At 44.4% G+C, this 19731-nt stretch overlaps 1 protein-coding gene across 3 annotated transcripts in view; it reads right to left on the minus strand.

Moving 5' to 3' along the window:
* The window catches only part of Galnt14 (polypeptide N-acetylgalactosaminyltransferase 14), a 224422-nt gene that overhangs the window by 170613 nt on the left and 34078 nt on the right, over positions 1-19731 (minus strand). The window contains exon 1 of one of the 3 annotated variants that reach the window (XM_076559607.1): positions 4598-4732. The exons of the other annotated variants lie outside the window; for them this stretch is intronic. The gene's annotated coding sequence lies outside the window, so the exon portion shown is untranslated. Of the gene's footprint in view, positions 1-4597; positions 4733-19731 lie in introns of those variants that run through there. 3 annotated transcript variants of the gene reach the window in all.

Here is a 19731-nt window from a genome sequence, read left to right on the forward strand (position 1 = left end):
ACTGGCTATCATTAACCAGCAGTCTCAAGGATGCTGGGACCTAGGACCAGACAAGGTCCTGTGCGGGTAGGAGACTGCAGACAGTCCTAAGAATGGGAAAGAGGAACGCTTGCTGTCTGATGACGAATGCACCACAAGAAGGGCATGGGACTGGAGACAGCATGCAGGGGGTCATTGAAGCCTCATGGGATTTAGAGAGACGTTTTCAAGGACTGCCTGCTACAGGAGCCCAAACACAATGCTCCAAGCTCTTGAAGTATGGCCCAAAAGAGGTGAAGAACAAGACTAGCCTCAATCATCAGAGGTTCTGACAATCAAAGAATCACACTCACGGATGGTGCTAAAGGCCAGAGACCAGGACAAAGTGGAAGCCTGAAGGAAACCAACTTCCAGGATTAGAGGATTAGGGCAGTCTTAGCAGAGGGCTGATCTACGGCTTAAGCCTAACTTGGGTATTGGGGAAATATAATAGGAGAAGGGCTTATCATGTGAATGAACTGTGACCTTCCTGCCTCAGCTTCCTAGAGGGTATGGTCTACTTCATGAAGGCTTAGTGTGTGACAAATATCTTGGCATACAAAAAACATGAAGGGAGGGGAAGAAGAGGAGAAAAGATGATGGTGGTGGTGGTGGTGGTGGTGGTGGTGGTGGTGGTGGTGGTGGTGGCAGCGGCGACGACGATTGGTGACAGTGATGATGTTAATGATTATGGTACTGGCTGTTCAGTTTGCCCAGTTTGTAAGCATTTTCTAGGATCAGGATATCCAGTGGTAAGCCTGGAAAAGGCTGGTAAACTGAGATGATTGCCTATTCCATCCCATCCATTTGTAGGCTGACCATGGCATGGGGCAAGGTGGAATCTGTAGGCAGGCTTACATGCTTTAAACCATGAGATTAGTGGCCAGAAGATGCAGACAGCCAGGCACCACATCTCCCTGGAGGTAAAACTGAGTACTCTTCTATGGGCTCCATGGCCTGGCTTTTCTCTTCGAGGTACCTGATGATGGGGATGTAGTCAATCGATGATCCTTAACGAGCTGCCCAATCTAATCATTTCCTGCTGTCAGATCCAGTTAAAGAAAACAGACAGGGAGTCAGAAGATGGTAGACAGTTTGGTCTGCTGAGCCTAGGGTCATTGGGGCTCAGCTGATCTCATCTTTCCCCTACTTCTCATCTCTGCCCAGCAATGACCGCAAGCCTGCCACAAGATGGGCATCCCAGATACATGACTATCATCTGAATCAACGGGGGTCAGCTCTGCCACCTCCCTGGAAAAGTGAGGTCCCTGGTCAGGAGCCACTCTTCAAGAGCATGGCTTATGGGCTAGCACTGATCCCCAGGCCAGGTTATGCCTATCCCTCATATATCATATGAGAAAAGGGCAGTCCTATGACCCTGGTGCCTACACCACATGCCGCTGGAGAAGCTTAAATTAGTAAAATTTTGGACAAAATCTTGGTGCAAGCATGAGGGATCAGGGATTGGCAACCTTGGTGGGGGAGGCTTAGGATGCCTGACTTCTTGAGGTCACTCACAAGTGTCAGAAGAGAGAAGAAAGAAGCCTGGATTCAGAGGCAGAATCTGGCCTTTTAGCTCAGCTCAGCCACTCCCTCCAGAATTTCAGCCTTGGGTAGTTTATATTGAATGAGCACTGTGGCCAGCCCCATGAGAGGCACCCTCTCACACTTGGGGCTCATTTGATCCACAACAGAAAGCCAGGAAATATGCATTGCTACCCTCCATATTCCTGAAGAGGCAACAGTCCCCAAGTGGAACTGAGGCTGCGAGAAGTGGTGAGCCCATTGAGATAAGGTTTGTTAAGATCAGTGTGTTGGCTGTGAACCCCAAATAGGAAACCATGAAACCACAGAAATGGGAATCAGAGCATGGGGTGGGAGTGCGCCCTGACTGGAAGCAGTATCAGAAACAGGAAGACTCCGGGTTTGAGAAGAGCCCTCCATGGGCTAGCCATCCAGGTGATATAGATACAAAGTTCGAACAACTGTTGGCTTGCCAGAACCAAAGGCATACAGAGGCTGCCTGAATATGCATACACACACACACACACACACACACACACACACACACACACACAGAGGCATGCACTCACGCACGCACAGATGCACATGCAGGCATGCACGGGCACCTAACACCATGTAACTCTGTCAGACTAGTTTGCCTAACTAAGGAAGTTAGGCGGTAGTGGCCCACGCCTTTAATCCCAGCACTCGGGAGGCAGAGGCAGGCGGATCTCTGTGATTTCGAGGCCAGCCTGGTCTACAGAGCGAGATCTAGGAAAGGCTCCAAAGTTACACAGAGAAACCCTGTCTTGAAAAACAAAACAAAAAGAATCTGTAGGAATCTGACTCAAGGTCCTCACTTCCTCCCGCTCTTGTCTCCTGGGCGTCTGCAAAAGCCACCCCTGACCTCCTAAGCCTTTTGGTTAGGAGGGACATCTGACACCCGAGGGCTTAGCAAGAGAGCGAAGTGGGCTCCAACGCAAGGAATGCGGTGCTCAAGCGTAACCCCCGGGGACTCCAAACTCACCCGAGAACAGCGGGAGGAGAGTTCAACTACTCCAAGTCAAGAGGAAAAAGGAGCCTCAGCTGCAGCAAGACACAGGAGCGCGGCAGAAGAAGCCACGCTGGTTTAAAGCAGGGACGCCACCTTCTGTCATACCCCAACACGGACACATCTACTCCAAACCACAGGATCCAGAAACGCCCGTTCCACACCAGACTCAGCTGTCTCTGTCACACTGTCCCTTCCTGCCCATCCCTTCCACTGGAGGGAGCTCATCAGAACATTCCATTTCCTTTCTCTGCATGGCTGTGGCTGTGACCCCCTCATTGACTCCTCTGTGGTTCCTTGTTTCTCTGACTGAGGCACTCATTTCCAACCCACATGCGGCACTTGCTCTCTGCGAAGGCCACTTGGCTGGTGACGATGTCTTCAGTGCAGGACCTTTACACAGAGACCATACTCTGCCCCTGGCCACACCTTGATTTTTTTTTTCCAGACTCAAATATGAAGTCTTCAGCATGCTGCTGGCTTCTAAGAATCATAGCCTTTAAATCATGAAAATCAGCACAAGGCTACAGCCAGGGACCACCCTCCTAAGCGGGGCCCTGCAGTGTCCTCACAGCCAGGCTGTATATCATCATGCCATCTTGCTCCCCAACACCCTGACCTTTTCCCTTCCCATCTCCCTAGGCCTTTCCACAGATGAAGAATGTGACCTTGAGGAAGTCTCCATCCCTCTGAAGCTCAGATTCTGCTGCTATAATGGTAAGAGTTATGTGAACGACGTTACGGTTCTTCAACCTTCAAGGGTGGAAGAAATCAACACACTTGCGTGTACTTGTTACGTGTTAACTAAGAAGACACACAAAGAGAAAAAGGCACTGTGAATTTACTAGTGCCTTCAACTGAACCTGTTTTATTTAACATCACATGAAAGGTGTTAAAAAAAAGTAGTTCTCACCTTATCGGTGGCTTCCTGTCAGCAGATTCAGTTACCCTCGCTGGGAAGGCCTGTTGTGGTCTGAACATGAAGTGTACCCCTCTAGGCTCATGCATTCAAACATCCCCCTACGGCCAGCCAGCCAGCCAGAGCTGTTTTGGAAGCTTGTAAACCTCTTGGAATTGAAGCCTCGCTGGAGGAAGTAGGTCCCTGGGGAAAGATCTTGAGATTTTTGGAGCCCACTTTCTGTCCTAGACTGTGGAGACGACGTAGCAGATGCCTAAGGCTTCTGACTCCGTGCCTTTCCCTGTCATGATGAACTGTATGTTTTCTTCAACTCTCAACCAACAGAAACTCTTCCTCCCTCAACACGATTCTTGCCAGGCATGTGATCACAGCAATAACCACTCCAAGGTCTTAAAATATTAAATGGAGGATTTCAGAGATAAACAATTTATATGTTTTTAGAGTGTGTGTTATTCTGCTGAACACACACCCAGGATGTGATTCATTCGTTTGTCCAAAGCGTCCATGTCATATATCTGTCTGCTCTATTAGTCACTCAGGAGCCATCATGGTATCCAATTTGCTGCCCTAGTATTGCCCTGATTATATGTTTGAGAGATTATTTTTTTTCAGTTAATAATGGACTTGAAAATACAAAAGCATCAATACAGACAACTCAAATACACCAAAAAAGAAGGCTGGTTGGGGGTTTCTTTTAAGTGAAAATATAAAAGTGGTTGACATAAAAGAAAGGAAAAAAAATCAGGGCCGGGTGGTGGCGGTGGCGGCGGCGGCGGCGGCGGCGGCGGCGGCGGCGGCGGCGGCGGCGGCGGCGGCGGCGCACGCCTTTAATCCCAGCACTCAGGAGGCAGAGCCAGGTGGATCTCTGTGAGTTTGAGGCCAGCCTGGGCTACCAAGTGAGTTCCAGGAAAGGCGCAAAGCTACACAGAGAAACCCTGTCTCGAAAAACAAAAAAAAAAAAAAAAAAAAGGAAAAAAATTCATAATGAGCTTGCTAAGGTCAGTGGCAAGTTCTTAATCTGTTACCTTACATAATATATAAATTAAACTTGATGTAAGTGCATGTGTATAGAAAAGAGCAGAATATAGATAGGGCTTGGTACTCACCGAGATTCCAGGCCTCCACTTGAGGTTTTAGAGCACATCTCATGTGGATAAAGAAGCCCACTGGGGACTGAGGATGCAGCTCAGCGGTAGAGAGCTTGCCTCGCTACGCAGGCCCTAGGTTGGATCCCCAGTGCCCTAAGAAGAGGATGATTAGTGCACACATGAGTGAGGTTTATTGTTGACTTCTTTCCAAGCAATGATTGGTATGTGTGGACTTTCAGATCCAAGCTAGCAATTCCGGGGGGTCTACAGCCTACAGACAGGACAACCTCCAAAGGCCTTTCAATGTCCTTCATTCAACCAAGATTTACAGAGCATGTGCTATGAAAGGTAGCTACGGAGACAAATAAGATCCAAGAGAATAAAATAATGACTACTTTGTTAACTGGTAGAAACTGTCATAAAAAATAATGAGGCAGTGTGTGGGCTCCTTTAAGAAGAATGGCCAAGGGAGGCTTGTCCGGTGAGTGACATCTGGTCACATGAGCTGGAAGATGACAAGGCACCAGTTATGGGAAAAAAGTTGAGGGGACACTTTCTAGGCAGAAACAACCACCCCAAGGGCTCTGAGGCAGGGCCAGTATGGTCTGTTTAAAGACCTTTATGGCTGAGGACATAAAGAGGGTAAACTGCAGTAGCTAAAACAGTTCTGTTGGGTTTTCTCAAGTTTGAGAACCGTACTTGGATAAAAGGATGAAAATCAGAGACAACTATGCAAGAGATAAGCAGTTGGGAATCATCAGCGTGGAGGTGTTCCAAACCGAGGAGGCGGGAATCTTAAAAAGAGAAGAGGAGGGGCCTCTAACCAAACCCTTACAGGCATCACCGCTGAGCTGGGGTCCAGGACAAAGCAGGCAAGGGATTAGGAGCCACAGAGAAGCAGGTCCTGGTGGGATCATAAACCCAGAAGAGAAAGGAGTTAACAAAGCGGGGAGGGGCTACTTCTGGAGGTGGAGAAGATAAGGTTAGCTGGACATGTAGCCACTGATCTGACCACACGGATAATTGCCATGGATTTCACGTGCGTCCCTCAAATCATTTATTTATCTGTTTCATAGTGGTGAATCACTCTCGAGCCCATTGTGACCTGAAACTCACTACATAGCCCAGGCAAGCCTTGCATTTTTGAGCAATCCCCCTACCTCACACTACCAAGTGCTGGTATTACGGGCATGCGCCTCCTCTTGGCCCCGACTCCCCACTGTTGAAGTATATACTGAAACATAACTCTTGGAGTCATAGCATTAGGAGCCCTCTGGAAGGGGATTAGCATCTTTATAAGAGGAACTCCAGAGAGGTTTTTCCCCCTTCTACCGCCTGAGGTTATAGTGAACCTAGAAGCGGGCCCTCACCAAACACTGTATGTACTCCTGCCTTGACCTTAAATTCCCCGGGTGTCAGCCCCACAAGAAATGCATTTCTGCTATGTATTATGTACAAACACTTGGCCGATGGCATTCTATTATGGAAGTCTGAAAAGACTAAGAGGGATTCAAAGAAAGGCCCGGGTGTAGCTGTTGGTGCGGAGACCACTAGGATGAGACGAAGGACCAGAGGCTAAAGAATTGAGAACCACGGGTGAAGGCAATCATTTCTAGACTGTGGATGTCAAGAGGAACACTGAAAAGTAACATAAGAGGGAAGAAAGGTAGATTATTACTCAGCAAGGACTCTTTCCTCAAGTTCTGCAGATGGGCTTTATTTCCCACCTATGAATGTGGGGCTTGACCCAGTGACTCAACATGGCTTAATGGGAGTACAGATGTGCCCAGAACAGGGGTTTAAAATTAACTGACTGGGTTTGTGTCTTCCTTATCACGGTTTTCGCTATGAGAATAGACGTTGGGCAGCCTCTGGATAAAGGATGATAACATTCACAACCTATAACTGGGGTCCCACTCAGATATGGGGAACCCTAGACTACACATAAACCCCCAACAAAAACATCCCACAAATGTTTGTTGTGTACTACTGTGGTTATTAGTTATGAAGCATTACTGTGAGTATAGTGACCAAGACAAGGGTACATATGCTACTAGGTGGAGTTGTCTTAGGATAAGTGATGATAGAGTATATTCTTACACTAATGAGAATGATGCACTAGAATAAGAAAGGGTTCTGATGTCTGGGGGAGAGGAAATAGATTTGGGAGGGCAACGCCCATGAACAAAGAAGATGAAAATTCCGGGGAGAAGTGAGAGATTGGCTCTAGGTACTTTCTCCATCATGATCAGCAGAAGGGAAGAAAGCTGGACATGGAAATCAAGAATGTAAAGGTTTGGCAGAAGAAAGATGAGTAACTCAGCTTGGATAGGCTCAAATTTCTCAATGAACAAGAACAATAAAGTTCCTCAATGGAGACTGTCGGTAGTAGTGGTGAGGGGGTGTCACATTGCCTGCTGTTTGCCTTTCCCTAAATGTCTTTCTAATTTTCTCCACTGATCTAAATTCTACGCTCTCCTTCTCCCAGAAAGCCTCTCCTAACTACTCTACTCTACCCAGATGCCTCCTTTTCCCTTACAGCATCTGCCACTTCCTCCTGGTCCAGAGTTAATTAGCGCTCTTGGCTGCCCCTTCTGCTGGACTTGAGCTTGAGAGACATGGGAGTCATTGGCTTGTCATTCACTTCTTTGGACTCCCCCACCCGAGTCCTGCCCCCATGCACACAACAATGACACAGTGATGATCTCACAGAGGAAGCTTCACTGTCATTTATTAACCAATTCAAGAAGAAAAGGTGTTTATCTGTCACTGTTTCCTCTTACAGAATAGCTACTTTGGACCAAAACAATTCAAGCAAGCCCAGCCTTTAGAAGTTAGCCACCAGAACTACTGCTTCTGGGAACAGACATATTTGGGGGTTAGCTTATTTTTTTCCCTCACTTCTTGTGCCAACATCCCTGAAGCCTAGTCCATTTGCTTTTCTTGACTGCTTCAAAAATTCTTTCATCAATTCTGCCTTGGACATCCTGACATCTTCCCTGGGGAAGGGAGAGGGCTGCTCCTCGGATTTTCTTCAACCCCATTGCTCAAAGGGTTTTCTGTTTTATTTTTAATGGAACCAAAAGCACCCTATCTGACAGTGATGCTACACAGCCTGTATTTCATGCAAGGGGTGACAGAAATAACAAGCAACTGGGTCCTCACTCCATCCCCATGCTGCAGATCTCATTTATGGCTGAGAGAGCAAAGGAAACTGTTGTCAAGGGCCCTGCTAGCCTGAGGCAGGGTAGCTGAGTGAACTTTACAGATTCGATTAACAGTTTCAGAAGGTCCTGTGTCACCGTCTTTAACACTCAACAAAGTTCTGAGTGGAGGAAGCAGGACTGGTCCAGAGAATGCCACTGCTTGGCAACCAGGGCACAGCAGGTAGACATATTGGATGAGGCTAATCTCTTCCTCATCCCCTCGAGGGCTATGGTACACTGTCCCAATTTCTTATCATTTCCAGACACTAGAATTATCAAACCTGTTCCTCCTCCTCTGAGTGTCCCATGAGAGGCCTGATAGTTCAGGGAAAGGCTGAATGAGGGTCCTCATGTAATTTCCTGGAAGCACCATACTCACTCAATATAGTAAAACACACACACACACACACACACACACACACACACACACACACACACACACACACACTGGGTCTTTTCCCCACTGACATCTAAGCTCCCTGAATACCAGCAGAATGCTACGTATATGGAGATGCCCAATAAAAGGTCCTCGTTTCAAACAGTGTAGGTAGAGAGAGCATTAAACACATCAGTGAAGAACCCTGCTCTTGCCAAGCAATGGAGCCTCAGTCATCTTTCAGGAATGGTTTCCTCACCAATGAAGATCTCAACCTCCGAGTGGTATAAGGATGGAATGAAAGCATGAATACTTTACAAACTGCCAAGTGTTTTAAAAGGGTTAAAAAGTAGGTGCTCATTCAGAGCCAAGTTTTAAAGGCTATGGTACCACTCCCAAAAGTCCTATTCATATTTCAAGCAGACCCTCTAAGTTTTCCCCTTCCCTCTTCCATAAAGGAAACGTCTTCCACCTTTAGCAGTAGAGATGTTTCAGGCCTGGAGGAAGGAAGTCATGTATGTAGACTATGGCAGGTTCTCAGGGCCCTTAATTACAGGAGACAGACAAGGGCTTGGCAAACCATGGCCTGGAGCCCAAATCCTCTCCACCACCTGTTTTTATGCAACAGATGAGCAGAGGGGGTAGTTTTTTAACATTTTAATTGGTTAGAAAAAATAAAAAGATGAATATTTTGACACATACAATTATATGAAATTCAAATCAGGGTGTCCATAAATAAAGCTTTATTGGAACATGGCCATGCTCACTCCTTCACACACTGACTGTGGCTGCTCTGGTGCCGTATCAGCAGAGCTAAGCAGCTGCAGCAGAGACCATATGGCCTAGGAAGGCAAAAAAACGTTTACTAATTGGTTCTTTAATAAAAAACAAGAACTGTCAACCTCTGATACAGATCATCTCTTCACTTGACCAAGACTGCTTCTATTTGCTTTTCACTCTTTCTAAGAGAGTCCCTTCATCTGCATGACCTGCTTTGCCATGGGATAGCCCAAGGAGGCAGTTGGTAAACAATAGAAATGTACTTGTCATAATTCTGGACTTCACAGGCCCCCTAGTTAACAGACAGCCCTCCTATATCTATAACCTCACAATGAAAGGGTGAGGGGACTCTCTGGGCCTTCATAAGGAAGGGTATGAACCCACTTCTGAGGGATCCACCCTCAGGACCTAATCGCCGAGAAGGCCTCACCTTCAAATACTATATTACACTGGGAACCAGGATTCCGATTTATGAATTTGGCGGTGGGGGATACCGACGTTCAATATATAGTGGGGAGACATAGGCAAAATGAATCAAGTGCAAAAGGCGATCGGAAATGTGCCAGGACTCAGTCACCACAGAGAGCATGGTCAGGCAGACAACCAGAAAGTATCTGTGATTATCCATAGTTATGATCATGGAGAGGGATAAGGATGCTTCCTCACAACTATAAAATTTAAAAAAAAAAAATGCCCCTAGCACTAAATATTCATCTCAAACCAGAGAAACACCATGACTGCCCAAGTTGTCACAGGACAGGAGCAGCCTGACAATATGTATATTCAAAGGAGGGGAGCACCTTGCTATGAACATAAACGCACAACGTAGAAGCAGCGATCGGGTGACCATTTACAAAGACCATCATAAGCGCCTAAAATGGCAGGCTCCTGGACGCCATGTTTGTACAACCTCAACAACAGTTCATTAGACCAAGAAGATTCTCTGTCTCGGGCTGTATCTAATGAGGTTCTTCATCTAAGATCCTGCAAAGTCGGGGAGAAAGCGAGAGAAGAAGGGTCCTCTGCTCGTGGCTGGCAGGATTCTATTTCTGCCCAGCATGGGGCCTGAGGAGCAGAGGAAGGGTCTATGCTAGGAAAGAGAAACAAAGCAGATACATGGTGAAAAGGAGAGGATCAAGATGGAAAAAGTTCCTTCTGGGCTACTGCCTGGCTCCCAACTCTTCATGAGGCTTGGGTGCCATGGCAGCACTCCAGGATTACTACAATACAGTATCGCATTGGTGCAGTGATAGCTAGCTAGCTTGAGATGAACTCCCCTGCTTATAGTTCAGAGCCATCCAGGTAGTAGTATTTTGGAGGAAGGGGCTCAAATCTTGACAGCTTGGCATTGGCCTTAGTGTCCTCCAACCCTGGGAGTCTAGGATTCTGTTAGCCTACCTCATGGGAGGTCCCAGCCCCTCTAGAAATGGTGTCCTGGGATTCTGAGGCTGTACCTCCCAAGCAGAGACCATAGACACAGTATATCCTGTGCATATATCCTGATTGCATCTTTCTCTCCTTTTTAGGAAAAGGATAACAGGAATCTATCGTGCCCCGCTGTACTGAAGTGTAATGAATAGCGCTGTTAACAAATGACAAGCGCTACGTTCCTTATTATTATCTATCATGTACACATCACTTTGTTTCTGAAGCTTCTAGCAGGTGTGGAATGCAAATGGACCGAGAAACGCTTTCACAAACTTGCTGCCTCCTCTAAGGAAAAACATCCTTGAGTTTGGGATCACTGCTAGGCTCTTCCAAGTCCTGCTCGCTAACCTGAATCGGATTTGAGAGGGCTCGTTCAAGCATGTGACTCACCAGAAAGGAACTGCATCTAGGTCAGTTGTGTGTTTTAAGTACAGTAAGATCTACTCTGGCTGCAGATTTAACCTGGCCCCACTGGGAGACCACAGCTGTTTGTGAGATCAAAACCATAGAAATTGAATGTGAGCAATATGTGGCCAGATGTTCTCCATCATTCTCTTTGCTGCAGCAAATGGATGGCCTTGGGCCACCCCTGATTCGGTCTATTCAATATGTCAGACATCCCAGTCACCAGGTGTCTCTCAGCTTCTTCTCTGTTTTCTTATTTGTAAAGGAAGAATGAAAGTACATCACTAAATAAATTGTTCTAAGGGACATGAAGCTGATCTTGAGACTGGAAGACATGAGCTGTCTCTGGTCCAACATGAATGCCCCTACAGAGACTCACTAGAAAGGGCAATCAGGTTGGGGCAAGAGATAGTGTAGGAGGAATTGAGATCTGGCTGCATCATTGCTTCAGTGATACAGGGAGCCATCCAGATCATCTTTCCTAGCAGTGGCTCCTCTATCCAATAAGCACATAGGTCAGATGCCAGATCAGGGCCACAGTGTGGGGGTAGCCAGATCAAAATAAAAAAGAGGTTGCGTCTATACCAAAAAAAAACCACGAGTAAAATGTCATACAGGCAGTAGAATTAATGAACTCATAGTACTCTAGCTGTATCACAAAGAGTACAAATGATGCATCAGATCAAAGAGGTACCAGAGGTAGAGTCAAGTCACAGAAGTACAATAGGAGTAGGCAAAGTAAGAAAGATGGCAAAGACCCAGACCAGAGTGTACAATACAGTGAGAGGAGGAGACCTTGGTAGAGAGTCACAGTCAGTAGGGTCATAGTGTCCCAGGCAGCTCTTAGAGTCTATTCATTTCAGCCTTGTTCCAACCATGCACATAAATGTATCCCAGCTCCAAAGGGCTGCAAGCTGAGTATCTGAGTCCCCATGGTCTCTGTACTGTACTACTCGTTACCACTCTGGTGCTTGGTGAAAGGAAATCATCCCAAAAAAGGGTGTGTGACCCGGCCTCCATTCTCACTCATACAAAAAATGATCTCTGCTTTGACCTCTCACTTTCTGCTTCCCCCTAGCATGTTCCTGGGCCCTAAAATGTCACTTGCCTGTTCATCAGGGCAAGTGATGATGATATCAGGTCAATGGAAAATGTAAAGTTCTTGGCCTCCATGGAGAGAGTGCAGAGTAGATTTTTTTAAAAAAAAAAAAAAAAAAAAAAAAAAAGGAAAATTGTGTTTCTAAAACCAGTTAATTTATATACTAATCTTTCCCAAGCTAAAGAACAGTTATTGAGATCTTTCACTACACAAGTTCCTTTCCCTAGATTCAGTGGTTCGTAGACTTCCTAATGCTGTGATCCTTTAATATAGTTCCTCATGTTATGGTGACTCTCTAACCATAAATTTATTTTGTTGTTACTTCATAGCTGTAATTTTGCTGCTGTTAAAAATCATAACATAAGGGCTGGAGAGATGGCTCAGAGGTTAAGAGCACCAGTTGTTCTTCCAGAGGTCCTGAGTTCAATTCCCAGAACCCACATGGTGGCTCACAACCGTCTGTAATGAGATCTGGCACCCTCTACTGTATACCCTCTACATAATAAATAAATAAATCTTTTAAAAATCATAATATAAATATCTGTTCTCCAATGGCCATGGGCAATCTCTGTGAAAGGGCCGTTTGACTCTCAAAGGAGTCAAGAGCAATCCACAGGATGAGAACCACTGCCCTAGGGAAAGGTTCCCAAAGCAGCAGAGAGACTTGTAACTGAGGAGGAGGCCCTCTACCTGCCTATGCCTAGACTTCACATCTATTAGGGAAATAGCTCCTGTATTCATCTTCCCTCACTGGTTCAACCCATGATCACAGATGTATTCACCTGGAGATCCAAAGGCTAGAAGTATACCGTGAGCCCCATTAAGCAAGGCCAAAGACCACCTGCTTTCTGATGCTGGAATGAAGGATCTCACTCCTCCCCTTCCCCACTTTCTAGAAGGCTGCCCCTCCCTTCAACTTCTGGCTTCTTTCCCATCCCCATCTCCAAACCCAGCAACAGTGAACCAAGTCTTTCTCACATCAAATCTCTAAACTCCTCTGTTGCCTCTTCTTTCTGCCTTAGAACTCTTGGGATCACAACAGACTTACCTGGGTGACCCAGGATACTCCCCTTATTTTAAGATCAGCAGCTCAGCAACTCAATTCCATCAAGAAGCTCAAGATTCCTCTAGCAAATGACCTCATTCACAGTGTCTGGAACCAAGAATGTGACCTTGTGGTGGTGGACAGCATCCTTCCTGCCTAACCCATAGCAATAGTGTCTCTCTCAGAAAAGCAGAGACAGTTCCCTTGGCTTGTTAAGCATCCATCCTTGGCCAATGCTCTTGCCACTTTGGTTTCCTCCTCTAAAATTGAGAACTTTTGTCTACAAAGATCTTTAAGCCCTATAATTTTATGACCTTAAGATTAGTAAGCATTAAGAGATTAACTTTGGTCTTGTTCATTACAGTCTTGCCCACGCTGACACATTTGATCCCCATATCAGTCCTGAAGGATACACAGGAAATATGTTCCTATTTATATATATCCACTTTACAGAAGTGTAACTTGACAGTCTGATAAATGACTTGTATAAGATCCCACCGTTAAAATGTAAGTCCTATTCTCCACTGAAGTCTCCTGATAAAACATGCCCTGCACAAACCCCTTTCCTGAATACCATGGAAATGTCAACACAGGGAAAACACATCTACCAACATATCACCACAACTACATTCAGCCAGATCACAGTTTGATCTACGTGGAGGCCCAGCACCCTGAGTCACCACACTGGATCCATGTCCAAACAGCAGCCTGGCTGTATATCATTGAAAATATCCTCCAAAAACTGTATTACATCCACATTGCTGAGATACCACCAGCATACTTCTGGCTGTAAACCCAGAAGAAATAGCCATGGGAAAGGATATCGGAGAGGCTCATGGCCTCTGTGTGGTGCCTGCTGGTCTTCAGCTCTACTGCTCGGCTAAGATTGGGCAACGAATTACAGGTATGGAAGTGTCTTCCTAGCTCTGAGGTCAAATTAAGTACAAGAGGAAAGATGATAGTGAAGAGATTTTCAACAGAAAAAAAAGTAGATTCCCTAAGCCAGGTGTGTACCACACACCTGTAATTCCAGCACAGGGGATGCTGAGGCAGGAGGATGACAAGTTCAAGGTCAGCAACATAGGGAGACCTCATCTCAAAAATAGGAAAGAAGGAAGTAGGAGGACCCGTGGGCGGGCAGGCTAGTTATGTGGAAGCCTGAACATTTGCTGACTTCCAGCCACTGGCATCCATTGCCACACCTCAGTATCGTCTTAGGAGGAAACCCTCTCCCCACTCACAAGCCATGTGCTAGCTCTGTCCCCTACCCTGCACTCCCAGGGTAGAGAACTGAACTCCCTCCATGATATTTACTGAACTTAGTATGCTTATTTGCCTGGGATATACCTAGAGAAGCCAAATAAGTTCCTGTTGCCATGAAGCTATCAACCAAATGAGAAAAAGAAAAGGAACAAGATACTTTGAGAATATGATAGACTATGAAAGAATAAAAATTGGCTTTTATTGCAAATGCAGCAAAGCTATTATCTAGACCCTTTTAGTTTCATTACCTAATTCTTTTGTTTTAGGGTGGTTGAGTCAGGTTTCCTGTGTTCACAGCCTGATCCAGGTGACCTGTACACTCCTAATGCTGAATATCTCTAACATCATCTTGTCCATAGAGCAATGACTGGGACAAGACTTTTTTTATTTTTTATTTTTTATTTTTTTATTTTGTTTTTTCAAGACAGTGTTTCTCTGTGTAGTTTTGGTGCCTGTCCTAGATCTCACTCTGTAGACCAGGCTGGCCTCAAACTCAAAGAGATCTGCCTGGCTCTGCCTCCCAAGTACTAGGATTAAAGGCGTGCGCCACCACTGCGCAGTAGGCCAAGACTTTCTACATAGGGGAAACGGCAGATAGCAAAGAATCCAGAACTGGTGCTCAAAACTTTAGTTTGTAGTTTGAATTCAACATGAACTAGCCAAGTATCTACCTGATCTGCAGGGTTTCCTGGCTGGTGAAATGAGGGAACCTCACCACTGTTCCCCGTGATGTTTTCCACATCTCTGCGGGCATACATGCAGGCAGAACATTGTATACATAGAAAATAAAGAACACTGTATGTCCTAGGCTCCATAAGATCAGAACCTTTCAGAATAATGTAACTGGGAACTGAGTAATCCCGAGCTGGTATCAATCACATTGTATGCCTCTATTTAAAAACCTGCAAAACAAGCAGCTAATGCTTGATCCGGATCCATCCAGTATCCCCGGGGGATATGCGAGCTGCACACTCAGCGAATGCAGTGCCATTGTGCAGACAAACACTCCACTGCCTAATAAAAGTTAGTGATTCGAGAGGATGCTGATTTTACCTGGAAAAACTTGCCATGCACTCGGAGGAGCTCTGCCTCTGTCCTCCCGGCTATTAGGGGCAAGGAAGGCTTTGGGAAATTGACCCTTGTTGGAACGAATAGCACTTTCAAACCTTCCTATAGATGGGCAGAACGGGGTGTGCATCACGAAACAAATATATTAGTCAATATGTGAGAATTCTATTGGTAATATATCACATGATTTTTCTTTTTTTTAAGATTTTTTTTTTTATTTTCTACGTATACAATGTTCTGCCTGCATGTATGCCCGCAGGCCAGAAGAGGGCACCAGATCTTATTATTGATGGTTGTGAGCCACCATGTGGTTGCTGGGAATTGAACTCAGGACCTCTGGAAGAGCAGCCAGTGATCTTAACCTCTGAGCCATCTCTCCAGCCCATCACGTGGTTTTTTCAAACAGGAATATGATAAAGATTCTCTTCAATCCTTCTTCATCCTCAGTTCACATCATCTCTCCCAAAGGCGATCTACTGTCATACTGTGGTCTATCTTCCTAAATTGCTTATGTCTGTGGACACAAATGTAAACACTTATTCTCATTCTGCAACCCCACACACCCTTAACCTCCTCTCATATAAAAGTTGGTACAGAATTGCTTGGTTTGTCTAGAGAAAAAAAAAATCTATGACAACTCGAGTTTTGGTTTATTAAATGTAGAGTAAGCAGAAGAATCAATAGCAAGTTGTAGATAGCGAGAAGCAGTAGACAGCAAAACGTCATCAAATTAGGAGCTTACAAACATCTAGCAGAAACCCACCTGGGAAGCTCTGTTGGGGTAGTCAGCAGGAAGTCCCACCTGAGAGGGTCATCTCTGTCCTTAGCTGCTTGCTGTTTTCCCCTTTCCCCCTTACAGAGCCAGGGGAAGACAGCCTGGCTCGGGACGGCGCACCTTTGAGAAACAAGCTTGGATCTGAAATGAGAGGTCACCCCACTTCCACAGCCTCTACCCTACTTTCAGAGTCAGCTTCTCGGTGAATTAAAAAAAAAAGCACACAACAATGCTTATACATTATATACATTAAAAAAAACTTACATACTGTACAGTATTGTGGTTTTATTCTATTCATTAATCAGCCTGGTTGATAAAATTATCTATAAATAATATTTCTACATAGTTTTAATTTGGTAAGGGGATTGAATATATCTTGTAGCACATTTATGGTCATATTTTATTTCAGGGAGTTTCTGGTTATCTTTTATCTACTTTTCTTTTTTTAAAGATTTTTATTATTATTTCATTACTATCACATAGTTGGTTTTTTTTTTCCCTTTTTGGAAATCATTATCTATTGTCTTAGTTAGGGTCACTATTGCTGTGTTGAACACCATGACCAAAAGCAACTTGGGGAGGAAGAGGTTTATTTACTTACACTTTTACATCACTGTTAACTATAGAGGAAGTCAGGACAGGAACTCAAACAGGGCAGGATCCTGGAGGCAGGAGCTGATGCAGAGGCCATGGAGGGGAGTTGCTTACTGGCTTGTTCCTCATGGCTTGCTTGCTCAGTCTCTTTCTTACAGAACCCAGGACCACTAGCTCATGGATGACCCCACCCACAATGGGCTGGGTCCTCCCCCATCCATCCACTAATTAAGAAAATGCCCTACAGCCTGCCAATAGCCAGATCTTATGGAGGCACGTCTCAGTTGAGGTTCGTTCTTGCAGATGACTCTAGCTTATGTCAAGTTGATGTAAAACTAGCCAGCACACCTATTAAGGTGATCAGTCCTTTGCCAACTGTCTTTAAGTTTATTTATATACATCCCTTTTGCTACTCAGATTTTCTCCATTTTTTCCATCTAATTTTTTCCCCTTTGAGACTGAAGATTTGAGTTTTGTTGAGGAGAGTCTTCTCTGTTTTCTTCTAGAATTTCTCTGGTTTGGTTTCTCCATCTCAAGTTTTTATTTTCATTTTGGACTCTCTTCTGGTGTATACACTGTATAGATTTGAATATTTTCCTTCAATGAGTTGTGATGTTAGCTTTGTCAAATACCGAAAGATTGTGTACACTTGGACCCTTTCTGGAATAACTATTCTGCTCCCTGTAACTGTGTATCTACACAGATTCAATAATGAGGTCCATAATGAATTCTAATATCAATCACAGGGCCAATCCATCTAAGCTCTTTGTTTTTTTTTAAATTTCCTAGATGCTCTTACAAATACATAGTTATATTTATGTTCTTGAGAACCTTCCATTTTCATTAAATTTATAAGTTAAGCTTAAAGATGAAGATATTACTTTATTATGCACAAACATCAGATATATTTTCTCTAAGCCCCTTTCTAAGTCTTTCATGATGTTTGAAAGTGATTTCAATTGAAAGATTGTGGTCTCACTGGATAGCTCCGACTGACCTAGAACTCACCACATAGACCAGAGTAGCCTTGAAGTCTTAGAGATCTACCTGCCTTTGCCTCCCATTGCTGGGATTAAAGGTGTGTGCCACCATGCCTGGCTTCTGTGGTAGATTTTAAGTTCTGATATACATCCTTTGTGCTTTTCGCTAGACTGATTATTAGCTGGTTTCGCTGTTATTAATTATTGTAACTGTGAGTGATTTTTCCTGCTGCATATTTTGTTTGATGTCTCTACATGTGAAAGATGGTGAATTCTTAATTTTTTTTTACCTACTGCTTCTTCCAGGGACTCACTTGAAACATATTTAGTATTTTATATTTTTATGTTTCCTAACCAAGAAGCCACAATATCTGCACATAACAGCAGCAGCAGCCCACCCCATCCCACCCTCTACCCTTTTCTAATTTTTTTCTCTTGCCTAACTGCAATGGTAATTAACACTGGTTAGAAATGAATAATAGCATTAATAATGTAGGTCCTTGTACTTTATGGAGAATTTCTTTAGTGTGTTCGTTCCTATTAAGCATGATACAGACTTTTGGTGTAGATAGATGTATTTTTAGCACATTAAACCAAAGAGTATCTTAACCAAAAAACATCTTGCTTTCTTGATTGTATTTTTAATTAAAAACATGATCATCGAACCCAATGTGGTTACACATGCCTGTGAGCTCAGCACTTGGTTAGTAGAGACATGGGCAGGGTGGAGGCTAGCCTGAGCAACATGGTGAGACCTTGTCTGGGGTACAGCTAAGGAGCAGAGTACTTGCCTGGCATGGACTAAGCCTTGGGTTTGACCATGAGTACTGTGAAATCGTTGGCTTTCCTCAAAGGTATCTTTGGCATCCTGGAAGACATCACAGCTTGGCTAGTCCCTAATGTTCATTAAGGTAGACCCATATCTGCTTCCAGAAACCACGCCCCCTTCTCCCACCATATCCTGTAAACTCACTGCTTAGAATTTGTGTTTGTGTGTGGGATCATTCTTCCGTTTTTCTATTGTGCTTACCCTGTCAGGCATTAGTGACCATTAATGCTTTCATTCTTCCAAGCTTCACATGCTGGGAGCAGGGCAGGGTGGGTATATACATGTAATTCCAATGCTCAGAAAACCAAGAGAAGAACAGTTCAAAGTCAACCTTGGCTACATCAGACCAAACATCAAACATCAAGACCAAGCAAATGCTCCCCAAAAACAGAAAGAGCAAAAAGTAATGGAAGTGCTGATTCCTTTAAAGTGTGTGATATAATTTTCCCATATAAAGTGATCTGAATTGCTGCTTTTTATGTTACTTGGAGTGACATAAGATTTTTTATTATGTATACAGAAGAGGGTGCCAGATCTCATTACAGATGGTTGTAAGCCACCATGTGGGTGCTGGGAATTGAACTCAGGATCTCTGGAAGAATAGTCGGTGCTCTTAATCTCTGAGCCATCTCTCCAGCCCCATGAAATTTTTATTTTAAGTTTCTGCCCCACGGAGTCTCTTCTGGTGTCACTTGCGTACATCTAATTTTCTTAGAAAATAATCCAGTTCAGCGAGGTTCTCAAATGTAACTGCTTAGTGCTCTGCAAAGCAGTGTCATGACTCTTGAAGGTTCCTGTTTATATCCTTGTTCCCACTCATCATTTCTATTTATACATCTGCACGCACACACCCACGGTTATTGATTATGTTAACTAGTAGCTTATCTATTGTCTTTCCTCTCAGACAGCTTTGAAATGTATTTCAAGTGCTGTTTTCTGCCTCATTAATTTCCACTTTTCTCTGTGTCTTTCTCCTCTTTCTGTACTAAGCTTGGCTCTACTCTGTTAGAACGCCTGGACACAGATGACTAATCCACGTCTTATCATTCCTTCATGTAAATACTTAGAACCACTGCTTTTCCTCAGAGACATGCTTTACTTACATCATACCAATGCAGATATTTATTGCTTTTAATAATCATCATTTTGCAGAAAATCTATTTCCATTTTTATTTTCCTCTACGCTCCATGCATTGAATATTTATTTCATGTTGCCTGGGTTTTGCTTTTAGGCCAGTAGTCTTTCCTGATTTAGCATTAATTTCTAATTTAATTGCAGTGTAATCTGAGACTATTGCCTGTAT

The sequence above is a fragment of the Peromyscus maniculatus genome, chromosome 22, assembly GCF_049852395.1.
Source record: "Peromyscus maniculatus bairdii isolate BWxNUB_F1_BW_parent chromosome 22, HU_Pman_BW_mat_3.1, whole genome shotgun sequence".
In the NCBI taxonomy this organism is placed as follows: Eukaryota; Metazoa; Chordata; class Mammalia; order Rodentia; family Cricetidae; genus Peromyscus; species Peromyscus maniculatus.